This window comes from Mustela nigripes, chromosome 3 (genome assembly GCF_022355385.1).
Source record: "Mustela nigripes isolate SB6536 chromosome 3, MUSNIG.SB6536, whole genome shotgun sequence".
In the NCBI taxonomy this organism is placed as follows: Eukaryota; Metazoa; Chordata; class Mammalia; order Carnivora; family Mustelidae; genus Mustela; species Mustela nigripes.
In genome coordinates this window covers 37,043,746-37,064,692 of record NC_081559.1, presented here as the reverse complement: position 1 = coordinate 37,064,692, position 20,947 = coordinate 37,043,746, and the positions used below count along the sequence as shown (strand labels likewise).

The following is a 20,947-nucleotide window of genomic DNA, read 5'->3' as shown; positions in this document are numbered from 1 at the left end:
CCCAGGCAGACAGATGTGGGCCTGTCCCACTGCAGCCTGTGGTGTAGCCCAATGTGGCCCAGCTCTCTCTAGTCACATAATACAACCAACAGCACTTTGATATTCTCCACTATTTTTACATACCTGGATGCTAATCAGAGCATTTACTCCCCAGTGTCATTAAATCGACCCATCTTATTAGGTAATACATTTATTTAAAAAGGAATATCTTTGTCATTGCTTTCATGGGAACCTCATCTCACTGCCATAAATAGAAGGAAATGACCAAAATAAAGTAGGAAAAAAATAAAATAGTTGACCAGATATTGTTCTCTGAGGGCTCTGAGCTTGGAGCTGTTACTCTGGGCTAAAAAAGAAGATTTACATGTAAGAAAGGTGTTCAGGAAACCGGTACCAAACCAGACTGTCACCTTGATATGATTTGAAAGGGAATTGAAGTGGGCATGACTTTCACCCGAGGTGATTCAATACTACGTAATGCTTTCTCCGCGTCCTAAAATCGTCTCCTGTACCCCAAGGGTCTCTCTTATATTTTGGGAAACATTTGTTGGGCTCAGCCCAGTCAATGTTATGTCCCTGCCTTTTCTGCCCCTGAATGGCCCATCCCATGTGGTCGCCTCAGTAGTGAACTGTAACTATTTCAAATTTCTTCTTTTTCATTGTGTGTCTAGTCCCAAGCACCGGGCCCGGCACAGAGCAGCGGCTCATGGTTTACTTCTAACTAGCAAGGTCCAAGGATGTGCTCTCAGGGTGCGTCGCCCCAGGTAATCCACAGGGGGCGCTGCTCCGAATGAGGGCCGAGCGCAGGTCCGTGGGCATGCGCGGGGTGAGCAGATGGTGGGGGGAAGGGAGGCCTCCACCTGCCATTGGCTGAGGTGTGCAAGGGCAGCGCACCGAACCGCACGTTGCTGCTCTGTATAAGGGAAAGGAGATGCAGATGAATAAGTAAGGAGGAACTTGTGCTTCTCAGATATTCCTCAGAAGGATCCTCTTTGTTCTGAGGAGCACTTACCAGTAGTTGTCATTGAGAGCAATCTCATACGGAAGAAAAATAGACTTTACATAAATATTTAAAAGCAGGCTAATGGAAGACCAGGAGGATTTAAGGAGTAATTATTTCATATAATCATCTCTTGTGGTGCGATAAGGATATAAAAGTCAACATTTCTTTAGCCAAACGGAGTTCTGAGTGGTGCCACCTTCCTTCCTCTCCTTCTGGCATTTCCTTCTCTCCTCACTTTCCTCCCCAATTCTTCCTTCCCTTCCCCCTTCCCTCCCTTCCTCTTTCAGGAAAGCAGTAGATGTACCCCAAGTCATGCAGCGGTCTTCCTCTTGGGTGGGGGTGCTGGTCGACCGTGGTGACCACCAGAGAATGAAGGGAAGCTGTCCACAGGAAGTGAAAATGTCTTCTTTTTCGTTGTGTGTCTAGTCCCACACACCGTGCCTGGCACAGAACAGCGGCTCTGTGAAAGCGGGCTTATGAAAGACCACTTTATGAGTTAAAGCGGGGAGGGTTCTGGGTCGATGCCTAACATCTCTGTTTTCGAGATGAAGAAACCTGGGGAGAACGAATGACTTCACTCAGTCACATGCTTTTGTGGCCACAATTGTGTGTGTTTGGTGACATGTAATTTGTGGCGTGTGTCATGACTGATGAGGTGCTATGGTTTTAAAAGGCAACGGAGAAAGGAGGAGTAGGAACAGGACTAGTTTTCCATTCAGCACATAGTTTTTGGGCCACTTCAGTGGTGTGACGGAGTAAATGCCTGGTGAGAGCAGCGGAGTGGAACTGGGCGAGAAGGCAAACAAACTTAGGAAACTCAGTGTTGCTATGGAAGAGATGAGGGAGATGAGAAAAATGGCTGTAGGGGGTGGGCTCAAGAGAGGATTTTGTTTTAGCCAAAGAAAATTGTAGCATATCTCGTGCTTATGGACCTGAGCCTGTAGAGAGGGGAACATAAAAGCTGGGAGGGTGGAGAATTGCTGGAAAGGTGTCCCTGAGTGGGCAGGAGAGGATGGAGTCTGTGTGCGAGTGGATCCATCAGTGATGCCTAGGGGCGAAGGTGCTGCATCTGGAGAAACATGAGGTAAGACTCCCAGGAAAATCCTGAGGACTGTATGCTTAGAGGGGTTCTTTTTGGCGGGACACCAACTTCCTTAGAGAAACTGGAAGTGTATTAGTCTCCTAGGGCTGCTGTAACAAGGTATCACAAACGAGATGCTAATGTATATTTATTTATTAGAAGGAATTGGCTCATGAATTAAGGAAGGCTGGGAAGTCCTAAGATACCGGTGGGCAAGATAGAGACCCAGGGGAGCTGATGGTGTCGTTCCAGTCTGAGTCTGATGGTCTGAGAATCAGGAAAGCCTAGGGTGTAAATTCTAGTCGGAAAGCAGGCAGGCTCAAAAGCCGAGAGGAGCTGCTGTTTGGGTTAGGGTCCAGAGATAAGGAAAGATTGATGGCTAGCTTGAGACAGTCAGACAGGAAGAATTCTCTCTTACCTGAGGAGGTAAGGTCTTTTTGTTCTACTGAAGTCTTTAGCTGATTGGGCAAGGCCAACACACATTGGAGAGAATGATCCAGTTTACTCAGCCGACATGATTTAAATGATAACTGCATCTGGAAAACCCCTCACAGACACACACAGAATCATGTTTGGCCAAATATCTGGGCACATCACAGCCCAGTCAAGTTGACATATAAAAAGAACCACCATAAGTGGCTTAAAACAATAATTTGTTCCCTCACATTTTTGGAGGCTAGAAGCCTGAAATCCAGGTGTTGGCAGATTTTGTTCTTGGTGGTTCTGAAGGAGCATCTATTCCTTGCCTCTTCCTTCCCTAGCTTCTTCTGGTGGTTGCTGGAAATCCTTGGCATTTCTTGGCTTATAGACATATAATTCCAAGCACTGCTTCTGTTGTCACGTGGCATGCTCCCGTGTGTATCTGGGTCTGAATTTCCCTCTTCTTAGGAGGATACCAGTCATTGGATTAGGATGCACCCTAATCCATATAAACTTACTTTTACCTGCTTATGCCTACAAACACCCTATTTCCAAATAAGATCATATCCACAGGTTCCCGAGGTGACGACTTCAAACATATCTTTTTGGGGGTGGGAGGAGGACAAAATTCAACCCATAACAGGGACCAAGACCCACAGTGGAGAATGAGGATGGGGAAGAGAAGGTGTAAAATAATCAAGTGAGATTGTGTGAGGGTAAGTGATTGACAGAGTACAGAGAGGATGGTGAGAAGCCTGATGTGTCTGCTTGGGTTTATGGTCATGAACTTCATAAAAGAGCAGCCAACTTGATCTTTTGGAAAGATCCAGCCAGATGCATCTCTGTGCATGCAGCCTTGACTGGAGCGGAAGGTTGGTTTTGCCAGAGTTGGTTTTCCAAGGGAGTTGGATGAGGTGGGCATTATAGGTGGGTGAAAAGAGGTTGTTGGGAGTAATCGACCTCAGATATGGAGCTGGGTAAGGAAGGCTGAGGCTAGGAGAAGGGTAGATCACAGGAAACAGGTGGTGGATGAATGGGTTGAGGTCCCTGTCCGGTTGAAGATGGTGGGAGTCCCAGGTATTCACTGGAGTGAGCTGAGGCTATGAGATCTTAGCCAAAGACTTGGATGTTTAAGATGGAGCCTGGACAGTGGCCTCTGAGAATCAAAGATTTTAAATAAATTTCCTAAAACCACTCTGCTATTGTTTTAGGGAGATTTTTGCATTATATCTGATTATGGCATTTCATCTCCTTGCCCTAGGCAAATTCAGACGGTTATTAATTTTCATAACAAAAAAGTAATCTGTTCACACCAACGGTGCTTGCTCTATCTCTTGCCTTCATCACCTAAGTGAGAGACATCTCTGGCCATGTTTACAAAGAGAAATAAAGTAGAATTTCATTCCTGAGCAGTTTGATTGCAATTCAGTGGTTCATGACTTAGAAATGTAAAAGTAAGTTGCTAAGGCTATCATAATTATGAATTGGAATCCTTTGGTTATCAGTGGAGATGCTTTCCTTGTAAAAATATTTCGGGATAAAGCATTAGTGGGACTTGGTGGCTTCACTGTCATCTTTTATTATTTGTAATGTGGTAGTGGATCTGATTCCCGAATATATTTACTGACAGATCATTAGATCTTGCCAGACTCTTCCGCCAAATTCTCATGGACTTCTCCTGGCCCACAGAATACAATGCTGTTTTTTTCTGACCTGACCCATATCTGTTTTTTCCAGCATCATCTTCTGTGTTCACCTTTTTGTACCACGTATTTTGGCCAAACTAGACTACCTGCTGGTTCCCAAATACAAGGTCTCCTTTTTTCTGCCGGGTTATGCCTCTTCTTGTCTTTGGCCTTGTCCTATTAACATCCTGTTCTCCCATGGGACCTTCAAGGCCCTGATCAGAGGCTTCCTTGTGTATCAGGCTTCCCTTTTGTCTTGTGACTCTCAAATATTAGTGTGAATCAGAATCACCTGAGGGGCTGGGAGAAGGCAGATGACTCAGTCTCATCCCCAGAATTTCCAATTCAATATATCTGGGGGGTAGGAAAGCCTGAGAACCTGCCCTTCCAGTGAGTTCCCAGGTGATATGGATACTGGAAGTCCCGAGGCCACACTTCAAGAACTTGTGCTAAAAGCTGAAATGTTTTTGCTTACGTTGACATTTTGGAGACTTTTTTCCCTGCCTTGAACTTCATTCTCATGCCAAGCATAATATTAATGCTAGTTATTAAGCAATAATGATTTATCCCATGCCTTTTCTATGCATACAGATTATGTACATTGAAAGGATTACTGATTTCCAATCAACTACAGTATTTGCAACACCTGAGATTTTATTGAACATAATTTAATCTCGGATGAGTCAAGAGGCACCTCTGTTCTATGCGTTGCCGAAGGTGTATTATTCTAAATGTCAATTCCAATTTTATGGTATGCTAGATAAAATTAGGTCATTTGAACTTTTCATGAATGTTGATAAAGCAGAGATTTAAAAAACAAGAGAGACTTTGGATTTGGAACACGTTTACAGAATGCATATGGATGAAATTATTGGCATTTATTAGAACTACAGACGACTTATCTAGTCCTTTGGACCTGGCGCTTGTGTTTGGTGCAGATTTGGGCTTGTGCTGGGTATTGCGGGGGGGCAGGCATGTCTTGTGAGGGGCTTTGTCGAGAAGAGGGATAAGGTGAGTCCAGACAGAGGGGGTTGGTTCTGAGCAAAGGTCCTTTTGGTCAAGAAGGGTCCAGCCTCTTTTGTGGCTTTGTGCCTCCCCATGCACAGCTAAGTCCAGGACAAACAAATGACCTACACGCAGCTGCCTTTGCTTAAATCAGCTCAGCAGACTGTGTTCTTGTGTAGCCAGATAAAATCTGACATTTACTTTGTATCTAGTGACCTTTGCTTTTAGGAGAGTTTTTTTTTTTAATCTGGGAATCTTGCATGATTGAGTTTTATAATAATGTTGCATTAAAGGGAAACTACAATTGCCAATAGGTTAGTAATGAGAATGGTTCATTTTTTTAAAAAAGGGACGCCATCCCCGTGTATAAATGGTGTTAAAATTTAAGGGCATTTTTTTCTTAACACTTCCTTTTGCGTTTTTCTCCCCCAGCTTCTCTCTCTCTTTGGTGTTCCCTATTCATCACCCCATGTTAACAGTCTGGCTTTCTGGCTCTGGGAGAAGCATTTTCTTCATGGGGCATGAGAGAAGCAGCTTGAGGAGCGCAGACGCTTGCTAATGTCTTAGAAGGAAGTGATGGAATTCACAAAGTGATGGATTCACTTAGATGGAAGTGAATTAGTTCCATATCTGAAGGGCCGGTGGGGGCTGGTAGGAGCCATGAGGGTCCCCTGTCTGTCTGCAGGCTGGTTTTCATGGACCAGCCAGTTTCTGGCCAGTTCCCCGCTCTTCTGTCTATGTGGGAAACCCAGGATTTGCAAACCTGCCCCGCGTGGATAGGGTAGGGCACCCGCCTTAGGCTAGGGAGAGGCAGCCTTCAGCTCAGGAGCCCTCGAGAGCTGCCGTGGGCCCAAGGCGAGTGAATTTTCACCCTCTTGTTCCAAACACATGCGAACCAGAGGAAAGAGGGGGCAAATGAGCCAGCAGTTGAAGGAATTATGTACAGTTTCTTTGGACAGAGTGTTCACCTCTGACCTTTACAAAGGGGACCTAGCATTGGGCGGGGTCTTAGTTTCTATATAAAGTCAAGTTGAGCCCCACCCTGAGCTGATGGATTCTTTATACAGTCTGTGCACGTGCTCTGCCATCTCGGCCTTTCCTGGCTCTAGCCCAGTGCACAGACGTGGCCTACCTCCCTTTCACATCTTTTTCTGATGCCTTCAAAGCATCAGAAGATCCTTCCCTCCTACAGTGCTTAGACACGCATAGTCTCCCTGCACGTAGTGTGGCTCTATATATTTGAAATGGAACTGGTAAAAATTAATTTCCATTTGGGCAAGTCACAGTGCCTTTGTAAATAATAAAATACATTTAATTGAATATAATGAATAAATATACACAATAAAGGAACAGGATGTTTTTATCCTGACCAATTATAGGTAATGAACCATGCAGTTTAGGGCACAATTTCGAGGAGGGCTTGAGTAGCTGAGAAAGATGGTTATACAGTAAAAATTAAGGATGAGAATATAGAACAACAGTAATGAAAAAATCGTTACTTGTATTATTTTTTTTCTTTAAGAAAACTGATTGAAGAAAATGAAACAAAACCCTTAATGGCCACTATTGAATCAAGATACCTTGAGGTTATCAGATCGTGGGTTTGGGGTACTAAGGACTAATGACTGCCAGACTCAAGATGTAGACCAGCATGCTCAGCCGTGGGCTGGCTTACCCTTAGTGATGTTGTGGGTCTGCTGTGGTCACTGTCCTGAGGATGGAGAGCCCCAAGTGGTGGGGGGTGTGGATCACAACGTCAATTCACGACCACCTCAAGTAGAAGTTCTATTTCCTTTAGCTTCTGATAATATAAAAGCATAGTAGTGGAGGGATTCAATAAAGAGAATTGGCCCCATATTTGGATTCAGTGGATATGCAGTTTTAGAAAGAGGGAATAGTAGAAACCCAGCCCTGGTCTCTGACTTTGACCTCTGCACCGATGCTGGGGCTGAAATGGGCATGCTGGAGTGAGGAGACAGTTCCCAGGGAGGGGGCCTGGAGAAGACAAGTAGCCTAGTTTTAGGCATTTTGACTTGGGCATTTTAATATCTTCCATATGAATCCTTTTCTTATCAGAAGCCCAAAACAGCCATCTTTGGAATTCACCCATCAACGAATAGGTCACCAGTGGAAATAGGTCACTTGGTGTTTCAGAGAGTTGAAAAGAATAAATGTTGAAATCTAGTATAATGAGGAAGGATTGAGGAAAGCGAAAAATAAAAACACGACAAAACAGAACAAAAACCAAAGGAAGAAAAGAGCAATCCTAGTGTTGAAGGCCATTGGCTTTGGAGTAATGATCCGCTTTACAATAGTGGCCAACATCCCCAGCTCTAGCCTGTGTGAGGACCTATGATGCTAGCCACTCTGCCTGTCTTACTCAGTTAATCCTATGTAGCTCTGTGAAGTGTAGACACTGTCTCTGTCCCCATCCTAGATGAGCAAACTCGCCTAGGGGATGTGGAAGTTGGGGAGGTTAAGTGAACTCCCAAATTCATGCATCTTCTGTTTTACGTGAGAGGGTTGAGAAAACATTAAGAGCAGCAGGTGGCACAGAAGAGGACGTCCATCGAGCACCATTGAACTTAGGTTTGGCTGATGTGTACACTGTATGTTACAGGAAAAGACCTTGTATTATTAAGTATCATTGGCGCTATCTGTTCCAACAACAGTTTTTGAAACTTGCTGAGATACAGGCTTTTGAATTTCAGGGCCTAGTTACCTAATAGAAACAACATATAGCACAAGTTGTGTTGGGAATACGTGCTGAATCCAGGAACTAAAAATCATGGGCCACCCGGGCAAAGTCTGCTGGCTATGTGACTGTGAGTTGAGGCAAGGCCGGGAAGCTCGGAGCCAAATGGAACCAATTAAGGTACACTTGGACATGGACCTGAGGTTGTTTACCAAGCCTATTTGCTGGTGGAGAGTCACGTTTCTTTATCCTTCTTGTTTGTAATTTAATTTGCTAATTGTCTTTAAGAAAAAAAAAAGGTTGTAGGAACTTTGGCTGAAACTGCAAAAATTCAGATTTTATGAGCATGTTGAATGCAAAGAAGGAAATATAAAGTTGTTCTAAATTTACACATGGACTGTGCACCTGTTTTGAATTTGTAGCCTTGAAAGATGTCACTTTTTAGAATAGGCACAGGGAGCCTGTGTTGTACTTGAGGCAGGCAATAGGAGGCGGCGGGCATGGGGATAGCGAAATCCATCTCCAGTAATTACAGAGTTCCCCTGCCGCCTCCAGAAGTCCCTGTTTGGCATCAGTAGAAGGCTTTATGGAGAAATTGCACCCAGCCCTCCCAAACTTACCTTTGTGGCTGCAGATATAGCAAAGTCCATCTGGATCTGTTTCCTGAGAGAGGAAATGAATGGAATGCGTGTCACATGTATCATGCAGTTGTAATACCATGATTATTCATGTTCATTCTGTAAAAATATCTTTTCAAATAACTCTAAACCATAATGTTGAGTGGCTTATGTTTAGGTCGATAACTGAAGGTGGTGAGCAGAGGCTATGATAAAAAATGATCTTACCGGGGCGCCTGGGTGGCTCAGTCGGTTAAGCGTCTGCCTGCTTGTCCCTCTTGTTTGTGCTCTCTTGATCTCTCTCTCTCTGACAAATAAATACATAAAGTCTTAAAAAAAAAAAAAAAAACAAATAAAGGAATGGTCTTACTAGTTTTAAATCAAAAGAAAATTTGTTTAAGACCAGTGGTCCTCCGAGAAGGATGTGTGTGGTGTGAGGGTGGGATTATATTAGAATCACTAGCTTACTCCCTTCCATTGTCCTTCCTTACGTTGTCCTGCAGGACGGGAGTGGGAACAGTTTGCCCGCCATGTGCATTTGAAAATTCTTTCCACTTGATTTTGCCCTAAACCACTTTTTTAGGGCTGGCTGCTTTTGTTTGGTTGTTGTTGTTGTTTAGTGTTTGAAAGTTTTTATTAAGTGTCTTTTAAAAAAAAAATTATTTGAGAGAGAGACACACAGTGAGAGAGGGAACACAAGCAGGGGGAGAGGGAGAGGGAGAAGCAGGCTCTCCGTGGAACAGGGAGCCAGATGTGGGGCTTGATCTCAGGACCCTGGGATCATGACCTGAGCCGAAGGCAGATACTTAGCTACTGCGCCATCCAGGCGCCCCATTTATTAAGTGTCATCTTGCTGCTGGGAAATGCAGTAATGTTGTTCACAGAGACCCATGATAGTTTTTATTGACAAGCTAATTGATAAACAAGAACAGCTTGAAATAATAAAAAAATTATATTTAATAAGGGAAGTATGGCCTGGGACCCTAATAATGAATCACTCACTCGAGCTCTTTGTTTAATCCAATGTTTGCTTGCATTTCGTATTATGAAACACACTGAGCCGTGAGGGAAGCCTGGCTAAGACTGCGGTGGGGTTGAATTTTAATGACTTCTGTGAGATTTTGGTAACTTTAAATTGTGTCTATAAGCATGATGTTCTGGTTATATATTGCACTGTAACAAATCACCTCAAACATTTGCTGTGTAAAATAGTAATGGTCATCTGTTTTGCTCACAAATCTGCAATTTGGACAGGACTCTGGTGGGGGGAGGGTGCTCAGCTGAGGTAGCTCTGCTGGGGCTAAGAGGCCACTTCAAGATGGCTTCTTCCTGTGGCTGGCGAGTTGGTGCTGGGTGTCAGCTAGGGGCTGAGGGGGGTTGTCCTGTTCTCCACAAGCACCTCTCCTTGAGGCCATTCAAGCTTCTTCATAGCAGAGCAGCTGGATTCTGAGATTTAGTGTTGTAAGAACAGCCGCTGGAGGCTGCCAGTCTGCTAGAAGTTGACTAGAGATGACATAGACCTGAGCCGAGGTCTGCTCTTGAGGTGAGGAGTGTCAAAGAATTTGAAACCATCTTTAATCTACCCTGGACTGAATCAGACCACTTATCTTTGCCTCTATAAGCTGTTCACTTTCGTATCTTTTGACATCTCTCAGGGTACTTCTTTCCCTGAACTGTGCCCCCCAACCCCCGACCTTTTTTTCATGTATTTTTCAGAGAAGGCAAAAGTTAGTTCTTGAAGGGAGGAGGATCTTAGATATTACAGTGAGACAATCTATACCAGAGAACATAAACAGATACACAACATACCTGTGGTATTAAAATTTCATGGGGGTGAGGGAGGCAATTAGGAAAAAAAAGTCTAAGAAGCCTCCTTAGGGGGAGAGAGAAGGTAAAAAAACTTTGAGAAACACTGCTTTACTTCTAGGCCAGATGTGTTAACTTCTCTTCCATAAAACCTATCCCAATCCAATCCCGGCAAAGTTAATTGTTCGTTTTCATATACTTACAGACATTTTATTCATATGTCTGCAGTGTATTTAAGCTGGTCGGTGATGCCTTTTTCTCTCCTATTTGACCAAGAGCTTCCTAGATACGTAATACCATGTACCTGCAGTATGCCTATAATCCGTATTTAGTGAGTTGAATTAAAATGGACTAAGGGAATTAGGTTTTATCTAGTTTGGGTTCTTCCAGAAATAGTCCCTGAGGTAAGGATTAAAGCATCAAGTAGTAGCCTCTTGGAAAGTGAAGGAAATGCTGGGGGGAGGGGAGGTAGGACAGGGAAGGAGAGGAAGCCCGTGAAGGGAATGCTGTCAAGCCAGCTGCCGCCTGTGACCAGTGCTCAGTCCTGTGGGGGATATGCTCAGAAATGTAAAAAGTCAAAACCAAAACTAAACCCAAACCAAAAAGCTTCAGAGCTCAGAGTCAGACCACTTGTGGAGCTGAGGAGCGGCAGGATTTACACTCTCACTCTCCGCCATTCATTGACTGAAGACTCCCAGGGTTGTCAATGGGCTGCGCTTGGCTTCTGGGACAAGCCCCAGGCAGAGAGAAGCAGGCCCTGCTGGTGGAAGTCGGAAGTGGGAAGGCTGAGGGCAAAGGCAGAGCAGCGAGAGTATAAGCTGGAGGCTTCCTTAGCCCTGAAGCCCTGAACTAGTCAGAGGAGAGGTGATGACAGGTTTTTGCTTGGAATGGGGAACTCAGACTTTCTCGTTGTCAGTTTCCCTGGTTGAAGTTCAGCCATGTGAAGACAGGAAACACACCAGTCTTCTTCAATACTGTGTGCTCCGCAGAGTCCCTGACTCAGCCAAGTAGAGGATTAATGAATAAATGGTTGACTAAACCAGCACTAGGGTTTAAGAGGTACGTTCTTTATTGTGTTCCAGTTCAAAGGAGGTCAGAGCAGGTAAGGCACAAGCTGGTAATGAAAGCTGACAAGTGTCAGGTGCAATTCGCCTTCAAGAACTCTTAGGAACAGACAGACGAGCTAGAAGGGAGATCCGTTCCTGGGGGTGGCCTGGGCTGCTTACTGAACCACTGGCATTTTTGTGACTGAGCGGTCAAGGGTCACATTCAGGCCCACTGAACTCGGACAAGCCAAGGCCAGGTCCTATGCACTTACCTGGGTGTCTTGTCCTGAGGAATTTACCATATTAAGTTCAGGAGCAATGAAAACAAGTAATGTTGACTGGCCAGTGAAATGACTATGGCTCGATGAGCTTGTGATCTTGGAGAATTGACTTAGTGTATACCTTTCCTTTCCATCATGGGTTCCTCTCCCTTCCTCCCCCACCAAAAAAAAAAAAAGATATTTTGGAGTCCCAACCCTCAGTCCCTCAGAATGTGACCTTACTTAGAAATAAGGTCTTTGCAGAGGTGAAGTTAAAATGAGGTCATTAGTGTGGGACCTAATCTAATACGGTGTCCTTAGAAATTTGGACTTGGAAGCAGACACACGTAGAGAGAAGGTGATATGAAACAGAAAGACAGGGTAGCCATGCCTATCTACAGGGGATGTAGCTACAAGCCAAGGAATGCCAGGGGATTCTAGGGATTGCCAGCAGGACCAGAAGCCAGAGAAGGAAAGGAAGGACTTTATCCTAGAGCTGTCAAAGAGACTGTGACCCTGCAGACATCTTGCTTTTGGAGTTCTAGACTCCAAAACTGTAAGACAATAAATTTTTGTTGTTTCAAGCTACCAGTTTTTGGTACTTGGTTACAGTAGCCTAGGAAAGTAGTACCCTTTCTTTTCTTTTTCTCCCCCGCTGCTTTTTTTTTTTTTTTTGACTAAGACTTTTTCAAATAGTTGTCCCTTTCCTTTCTTCTTCTTCCTCTTTGCTTGCTTTCTTATATATGCTACAGCAATTAATAGTTGATACTTGCCTGCAGGGTCCCTTGCTTTAGGAAGGACATTCCATTCCTAAGCCACTTGGAAGACAAAAGAGAGGCTCTTCTTCAGATGTCTGGGCCTTTTGGCTGTAGCTCAAAAGGGGGTCATTTTTCTCATTGAAATGGTTTGCCATCTCTACCAGGACTGGGTGGGAATGAGCCTTTCCTGTTGGAGTGCCGTGGGACGGGCCTAGCAGATGGCCTCTTTTACATGTTACTCCTCTTAGGGCTGGTGGCACAGATCCCTTCCTTTCCAAGGAAACGTAATGGATTTACCTGATTTCAGGGAACCCACGTGGGGCCATTAATCATGGTTCTTGTGGCTGAGAGTTGCTGGCTTCCTGCCAGGGAGGTGGGATGTTTGTCTGGTTGTGGACCTGGACTGGAGCTCATTGCCAAGGTGATCTTCAGAGAGGAACAGTCTGGCTGATGGTTGCGGGAAGTGGTATGAAATCATGGAAGGGAAGGGAATCGGCTACAATGAGCACAGTGTGATTCAGGCACGTGTTTGGTTTAAAGGTGCTTTTTTTTTTTTTAATTATTCCAATAATGTTTTTCTTCTCTTAATTATTTGTTTCTGCATTAAGCATTTATCTCACAGCTGCTCTGTGTCAAGTGCTTAGCTAGTGACAAAGAGACAGGAGGGAAGCAGTACATCCGGATGTGACAGGTAGCATGAAAGTCCTGATTATTGTCCACAGTGCAGGTTAGGCAGAAAGGTAACTTTTACCTGGGCTGGGATGGAGGGAGTTTCAGGAAAGCCTTTATAAATGCCATAACTGAGAAACACCACCAGAATAGAAGAGCTGTATTCCTTGATATGGACAACATTTTACACTTAAAACAAAACCAAAAACCTCTCTTCTGAAGGTATCATGTACAGCCAATGAATTCTCCATCCTCTGCGGATGACTGCAGCCCCGTGCTGTCCATAGCACCCTCCTCAAAGCAGACTCTGGCTTGCCCAGTCTCTGGCATGCTATCTTCCAGACCATTTGAAGCCTGGGGACAAAATTATTTTTACTTTCTTTCCAACCTGCCAAGATAATGTTCAGTCGTGTATCCACCAAAATACAGTCCTGCAGAGGAATTTTGCCCAGTGAAAATGAAGTGAAAATAAAACCGAATGAGCGGGGATGGACGTGTTCCTAACACGGGCGTGCTGTGTCCCCGTGGGCAGAGGATTTCCTGACACCACAAAGCAGGCATTTCCAATTGGAACATAAAGGTGTCCCTGGGGCTGTACCCGGGAACTGAATGAAGTCCCTTGGGGAAATAGGAGAAAGAACATTTTTTTTTTTTAAATTATGTTCCATTAGCCACCATATAGTACATCATTAGTTTTTGATGTAGTGTTCCATGATTCATTGGTTATGTGTAACACCCAGTGCTCATCACAACACGTGCCCTCCTAAATGCCCATCCCCTGTGGAATCTTAAACTCTTAAATTTGGTTTGGTTTCCAAATCTTACCTTGTTAGAGACTCAGGACCTTGACGTCAGAGCGCCTTAGAGCAAATCCGCTCTGCTTTATTCAGAATGGTATTGGAAGGTAAGTGAGATAATCCTTGTCAAGTGCCTTTGTCACTTGATGGGAAGTGTGGATTCACCTCTCTCTCTCTCTCTCTCTCTCTCATGCACACATTTGTATCACTTGCTGCTCCTGCAGTATGGTGAGTCATATACTGAGACTCATGACTGAACCTAGATTTTCTGATTCTAAAACCTTTCATTTCATTCCGTGCCTTATACTATTGATTACAGAATGAAATCTATTATGCAGTTTTATTTACTTATTTTTGTGCATTGATTTTATATCCTGACACTTTACTGAATTCCTGTATAAGTTCTAGCAGTTTTGGAGTGGAGTCTTTTGGGTTTTCCACATATAGTATATCATCTGCGAAGAGTGATAATTTGACTTCTTCTTTGCTGATTTGGATGCCTTTAATTTCCTTTCATTGTCTGATTGCTGAGGCTAGGACCTCTAGTACTATGTTGAATAGCAGTGGTGATAATGGACATCCCTGCCGTGTTCCTGACCTTAGCGGAAAAGCTTTCAGTTTTTCTCCATTGAGAATGATATTTGCGGTGAGTTTTTCATAGATGGCTTTGATGATATTGAGGTATGTGCCCTCTATCCCTACACTTTGAAGAGTTTTGATCAGGAAGGGATGCTGTACTTTGTCAAATGCTTTTTCAGCATCTATTGAGAGTATCATATGGTTCTTGTTCTTTCTTTTATTGATGTATCGTATCATATTGACTGATTTGCGGATGTTGAACCAACCTTGCAGCCCTGGAATAAATCCCACTTGGTCGTGGTGAGAAGATTTTATTTGTGTACTTTTGAGAGAGGGAGAGAACAAACGAGAGAGCACAAGAAGGAGCAGGAGAGGGAGAGAGGAAGTGAACTGCCCCCTGAGAAGGAACCCCCAAAGCGGGGCTCGATCCCAAGACTGTGAGACCACGACCTGACTGGAAGGCAGATGCTTAACCGACTGAGCCACCCAGGTGCACCTATTATGCAGTTTTAAGAGATGATACAGCAGCAAGCTTATCGACTCTGGACAGGTGCAGTGATCTGGGCTGGTATGCCGGTTGACTGAACCAGGCCAGTCATTACAGTTTCTTCATCTGTGAAATGAGGGAGTTGGTCTAGGTCATCTGGAAGGTTGCTCCTCTTCTCGACGTTCTGCATTTCTGGGTTGTAATTCCTCCTAGACAGAGTTTCAGGGTTCCTGTGTCCACATTTCCAAAGCAGGAGAGGATGTGTCTGAGAAGGGAGGGAAGAAGCTGACCACAACCAGATAGTAGTTAGCATCCACGGACCCATAAATATCTGAGCTGGACGGAAACAGGGCTTGAGGGGAACTTAAGGATAGTACTAATATATATTTTATAACATTTTATGGGTATCTTTCCAAATACAAAGCAATCTTCATGGGCGCCTGGGTGGCTCAGTGGGTTAGGCCGCTGCCTTCGGCTCAGGTCATGGTCCCAAATACAAAGCAATCTTCAGTGAGTTTAGTTTTGGCTGATTAAAAATATAAATTTGACTCTGGCTTCTGCCTAAAAGGAAGAAGAGCATCACTTTCCATCCTGTTAATGAGAAAAAAACAGCTAATTTATAGAATCAAACCTCTCGAATCCATCAAAGAGCCAGGGTCAAAAAAAAAAAAAAAAAAAAAAAAAAAAAGCCAGGGTCATAGTACATCCAACTGGCCCGAAATATATAGAAAACAAGACTTCCAAAAAAAAAAAAAAGCACTATATGAGTTACAGCTCACTTGTAGTGGAGAATGGTGGAAGATGGCTTGCAAGGCAAAGGGGTAGGAAATACTCAGCTAACTTTCTTCACTCATTTTTAAGGGTTGATTGTTGCCTAGTACTGGTGTGAAGAGATCATGGTTACTCTTCACCCAAGGGGAATTTGCATCAACTCATAGGCCTTTCCAAACAGAGCACCACCGGGACTCGTGAGATCTTCTGACAGCGAGGCTGGAGGCCAAAGCATGCCTTCTTTGATGGTCTAGGCCTGGGGGAGGGGTGGCTGTCATGGTTAAGGTCAGGTACCCGGACTCATGTCTTCTAAGGAACACAAGACTGCACAGCTGGGGAAGGGGGAAACATCCTGTGCTTTGAGGGCTTAGGTGAAGACTCATTGTAACATGTGGAGAGGAAAAGAAAAAAGTCTTCTGCATCTGGAAGAAAGGCAGGGAGCCACCCTGGATCCAGACAAGTAGTGGTCTCTAAACAGCGGGGACAGAGACAAGATCACTGAGAAAGCCTGACTTCCAAGACCAGAGGACACAGGATCTGCCCAAGGCTGAGGTGGAGCAAGGGGGAAGAACACTTCCTTGCACTGCCCCAGCACACTCCCAGGCTAGAAAGCACCTAGTATCAAGCAGTTGCAGTTAACCTGTGGGGGCAGGGGAAGCATGGGTGGGGGAGATGCTGTGAGTCCTAGGGGTACAGAGAAGTCTGCAAGAGGGAACAGGAACATTGAGATACACCTCCCAGTGACGCAGACCCCAGCCTAAAGACGTCATTCTAGAGGAATCGAAAACTGTGGTGCAGCAATAAAACCCAAGCTAGACCAGTTTCAGACGAGACTGATGTCCGACACCACACTGATGCCCGAGCAGAAGGGATGTGATCAGTTTCAGGTTTAAGCGTTATTTCCCTGGGACTCTACTGCACATGATGTCCAGAATCCAGCAGAAAAATAGGAGAGGCACAAAAAGCCAGGAGGAAAACAATCTGTAGTGATAAGACAAAGCCATTAACAGAACCAGGCCCAGAGATGACTCTGATAGGGAATTTAAAATAACTGATAAATATTTAAAGGCTTCAGTGAAAAAAGTGAAGAGCAAGCATGGGGTATTTCAGCAAAGAAATAATTGCACAAAAGTGCTAAGAAAAACAAAAATGAGAAGGAAGACAACAACAGAGTTAACGGAGATGAAGACGGCCTTTAATGAGCTCATCAGTAGACTCAGCAGATGCAAAGGAAGAGTTATTGAACGTGGAGATAGGCCATCATATTGATTATTGATTTTCTGTGTTTTACATTTATTGGTTGATTTTCCTCCTCCAATCTTGATTTATTATTTGGTTTCTTCTACTCACTTTGGGTTTCATTTACTCTGTTTAGTCTTCCTTTTTTTTTTTTTTTAAAGGTTGAAGCTCAGTGTGCTGAGTTTATTGAAGAAAGACTTTTCTTCTTTTCTAATATTGGCATTTTGTGCTGTAAAAGTACCGTTACCCTTACGTATGTTTTAGTGGCATCTCAGATTTTTCGATGTGTTATGTTTTCATTTCCATTCAGTTCGAAGTATGTTCTGCCTTGTCTTTTGATTTATTCTTTGATTTTAGGGGTTATTTGGAACTGTACTAGTTTCCACGTATTTGAAAATTTTACCGAGATCTTTCTGTTGATTTTCCTTTGTAGAATTTGAATTGTAAATTTACTGAGGTGTTTTTTATTTTTTTTTTTAATTGTTTTTTATGGTCCAGAATTTGGTCTGTTTTGGTGAAGTGTATTCTGTACCCTTGAATTCTGTTGTTTTTGGGTGGAGCTGTCTATAAATGTCAATTATATCACGTTGGTTGGTGGCGTTATTCAAACTTGAGAGATCCTTGCCACTTTTTTATGTATTTTACCCATTTGGGAGAGGGCAGGGTTGAAATCTCCAACCCTATTTGTAGTTGATGTTTATTTATCCTTTGTGGTCCTACCAGTAGTATTTACTTCTTTATATTTTGAGCAAATTTCTTTAGGCAATATAGAATCAGGCCTCCCTCATCAAAATCTCACTAAATCTGCCTTCTTTTTTACTAGGGTCATCAATTTTATAGATTTTTAAATCTTTCACTTTATGATTTATTTTCTCTTTGTCTCATCTGGATTTTTATTGTTGTTACCTTTTCCATCTCCTTTGGCCTTTCTTTTTTATGATTCTGTTTTATCTTTTCTAACTCTTGGGCTTGTTATATCAGTCTTTGCTTTATGGTTTGTAGCATACACCTTTATTTATTTATTTATTTTTAAAGATTTTATTCATTTATTTGACAGATAGAGAGAGAGAGAGAGCATAAGCAGGGGGAGTGGCAGAGAGAGAGAGGGAGAAGCAAGTTCTCTGCTGAGCAGAGAGCCCCACACGGAGGTCAATCCCAGGACCCTGAGAACATGACCTGAGCGGAAGGCAGAGGCTTAACCCACCAAGCCACGCAGGCGCCCCTGGCCTACACCTTTAACTTACTGCGTTCGGGTGATAGTACACAACCAATACCATATTTCCACTTCACCTTTTCCGACTGTTATACTCCTGTGTACGTGTGCTGAAATCTTCCTCCTCCACAGTGAGCTCTTCTCGAGCCTTGAGGGCTTTCTGCGGGCTCTGTGGGCATTGAGTTATTTTTGTGCCTCTCCCACATAATCTCTTGAGAGAATCTGTAATGTGCAAAAGAAACGCTTCCATAATTAAAACTGCATGAATAAATACGGGTGTGTGAACATGAGTATTTTCAGTTAGTTTAATAATAGCGATCACTTTAACAGATACAGACAACCTTTTAAATTTAGGAGTGTCTGGAGGTAGGCCTTTAAAATTAAGTTGGAACTTTTTGCAATAAGGCAGCTACTAGGACACTTTGCAGCAAGAAGGAAGATGCCAGACTGCTGTAGGTCTTTCTTTTCTTGAAATACCAGATCGACATAAAATGCATTAAAAAAAATTAATCTTCAAAGTGAAAGAGTACAATTTTGAATATGCTTGCTGACTTTGGGGGAGAGTTTCCAACTCTCTTTTCCTTTTAAAAAAGGACAAAAGTGAAAAACATCTTTTGTATTAAAACATACTCACGTGAAAATTGGATGTATGTGAAATTTTTCTTTTACTCATTCATGGGATTGCTCTTAATTGTATAGCCGATCATTTGTGGTTTCTTTAACAGGAAAGTATTTTTTTCTTGCTTTTATGTTATCTTTTTGTTTTGTTTTGTAAAAATGCCAGAATAAATATTTAAAAACAGAAATCTAAGAATTTTTCATTAAAAGTGATAAGTGAGATCTTCTGGAAAGTCAAGGTGGAGTATTGCAATGGTTTCTTTTCTGATGCTTGGGGCTTGAATCTACTTTTTTAAAAAATAAATGGTATAACATGTAAGGAAACCACAACAAAGTTTAATTAATTCTTACATACCCCCCAAGGAATAAAATGCAGTGTGTTTATGAACAGAATGTGAAAGCCCTACAGATTTTTTTGCGCCTGGTACAAATTAACACTTGTTTGGGGAACTGAAGTTCTCCATTTATTTGGTTCACCCACTGATTCCTTGTCATTCTCTTCAGGAGAACATTTGCAATATTTCTGAAGCTTGATTAAGGCCTTACTGAATCAGTAATTTGCAAGTTAAAACTGACCATTTTAGCCAGCCTTCACAATGCAAGGATGAACCAGGGATTAAAACCTTAATGCCTTTTCTTTAATTTGAGGGAGGATAGTGTTCCAGTTATCTTAGAAAAAGAGGAAGCGGGATTTGCCTTCAAAAGATGCTTTATATTTTGGATAGAGAGTCAATACAAAGGTGAGATCCACCCGATTTGAATTGGTAAAATATGTAAATCCTTGCCTGCTGAACTGTCAGAGATTAATGTCTGAATAGGAGTAGGAAGCGCCAACTGTAAAATTATACAGGGCATGGCGGTTACCCCATTCGCATAATGGGGCTTGATTTAGAGGCTCTATTTTAGGGTTGCACATAAAGCACCCAATGCAGAAAGCCGAGCTTTGTTTAATGTGTCCGGGGCAGTGCCCTAATTTTCTACAACACTATTCACTTCCCTCCTTTAAGAATGAATAACACATTTTCTTTATGGAACTCTGTGCGTCTTTCATTTGGGAGCAATCGCATTTCCAAACTCCTCTACTAGATTCCTCTTTTGTTGCCTTTTTGTAATGCTCCTAGATGATGGTAAATTGCATTGTCTTCGTTGCATTTGTCTACCCACGCAAAGAACAAGCAATACCCTTTTTGACATGACATAACGTAGCCCTTTACACTTGACAGATGGGAAAGTTAAGACCTGGGAAGTACAAGCCTTGCAGTTCTGATAGAGCTGGTTGTCCCATCTACATCTTTGCTACCCAGCGAGGGAATTTGTCACCTGAACGGATGTCATCATATGTCCTTTGGCTATCTCTGGAGACTTAGAATTCATCTCATTTCGGCCGGAGCTCAGAGGACTGTATTGCAAACATGGATAACCAAGGGACTGTAATACCTCGTTTCAATTATTATTGGTGTTTTATCATTAAGGCTCAACCTATTCAGGTAACAAAATGCAAGATTCACTGTCTTTTTTTTTCTTTTTAATACAATGTTGCTGTTGGCTTCTGCAGTTTAACATTTATGAAGTCCTTTTTGAATTTTGTTAGTGGCTCCATTTTATTGTTTCAGACGATTTTTCTTTTCATCGAGAAGTCATTTGTGTTAGCAAGACTCTTGGTTGCCAGGGTCAGACTCCTAACCCGAGCTCGCTGAAGCATCACGGAGATGTATTGGTTCATAGTCTCTGTAAATCCGTGGATGGATCTGAGTCAGATGAGGCTGGGTCCAGGGCTCAGCAATGTCAAGTCGGTGACCCTCCGTATCCCGGTCCTCTTTGTCTCTGTGCGATCTCATTCTCAGGCTGACCTTGGCGGGTGAGCAGGTCAACAGCAGCTTTGTACTCACATCACCCTGGCGTGGGCAACTTGGTCGCTTCTGGAAGAAGCCCTTCTGGAAGAGTCTGTTCAGCCAGTCTTGAGTTTCCTCTAAACCAGTGCCTTTAGCCAGGGACACGCGGTACTCAGGTGGTCAGCCTGTGTCCCATATTCTTCCCAGGGTCAGGGGACAGGGACAGCCCCAGTTCACAGAGCAGCTAGATAGCAGTGGAGGCATTTTCTCGAAGAGGGCACAAGAGTGTTTTTATCACAAATGGCTAAAGCCACCACTTGAAGATTTACAAGAGCCACTCAGAGTTACATAAAAATGTTAATTTTC

At 43.2% G+C, this 20,947-nt stretch overlaps 1 protein-coding gene across 1 annotated transcript in view; it reads left to right on the top strand.

The window, feature by feature from the left end:
- Positions 1-20,947, top strand: part of PID1 (phosphotyrosine interaction domain containing 1) — a 229,549-nt gene that overhangs the window by 81,576 nt on the left and 127,026 nt on the right. The window lies entirely within an intron of this gene.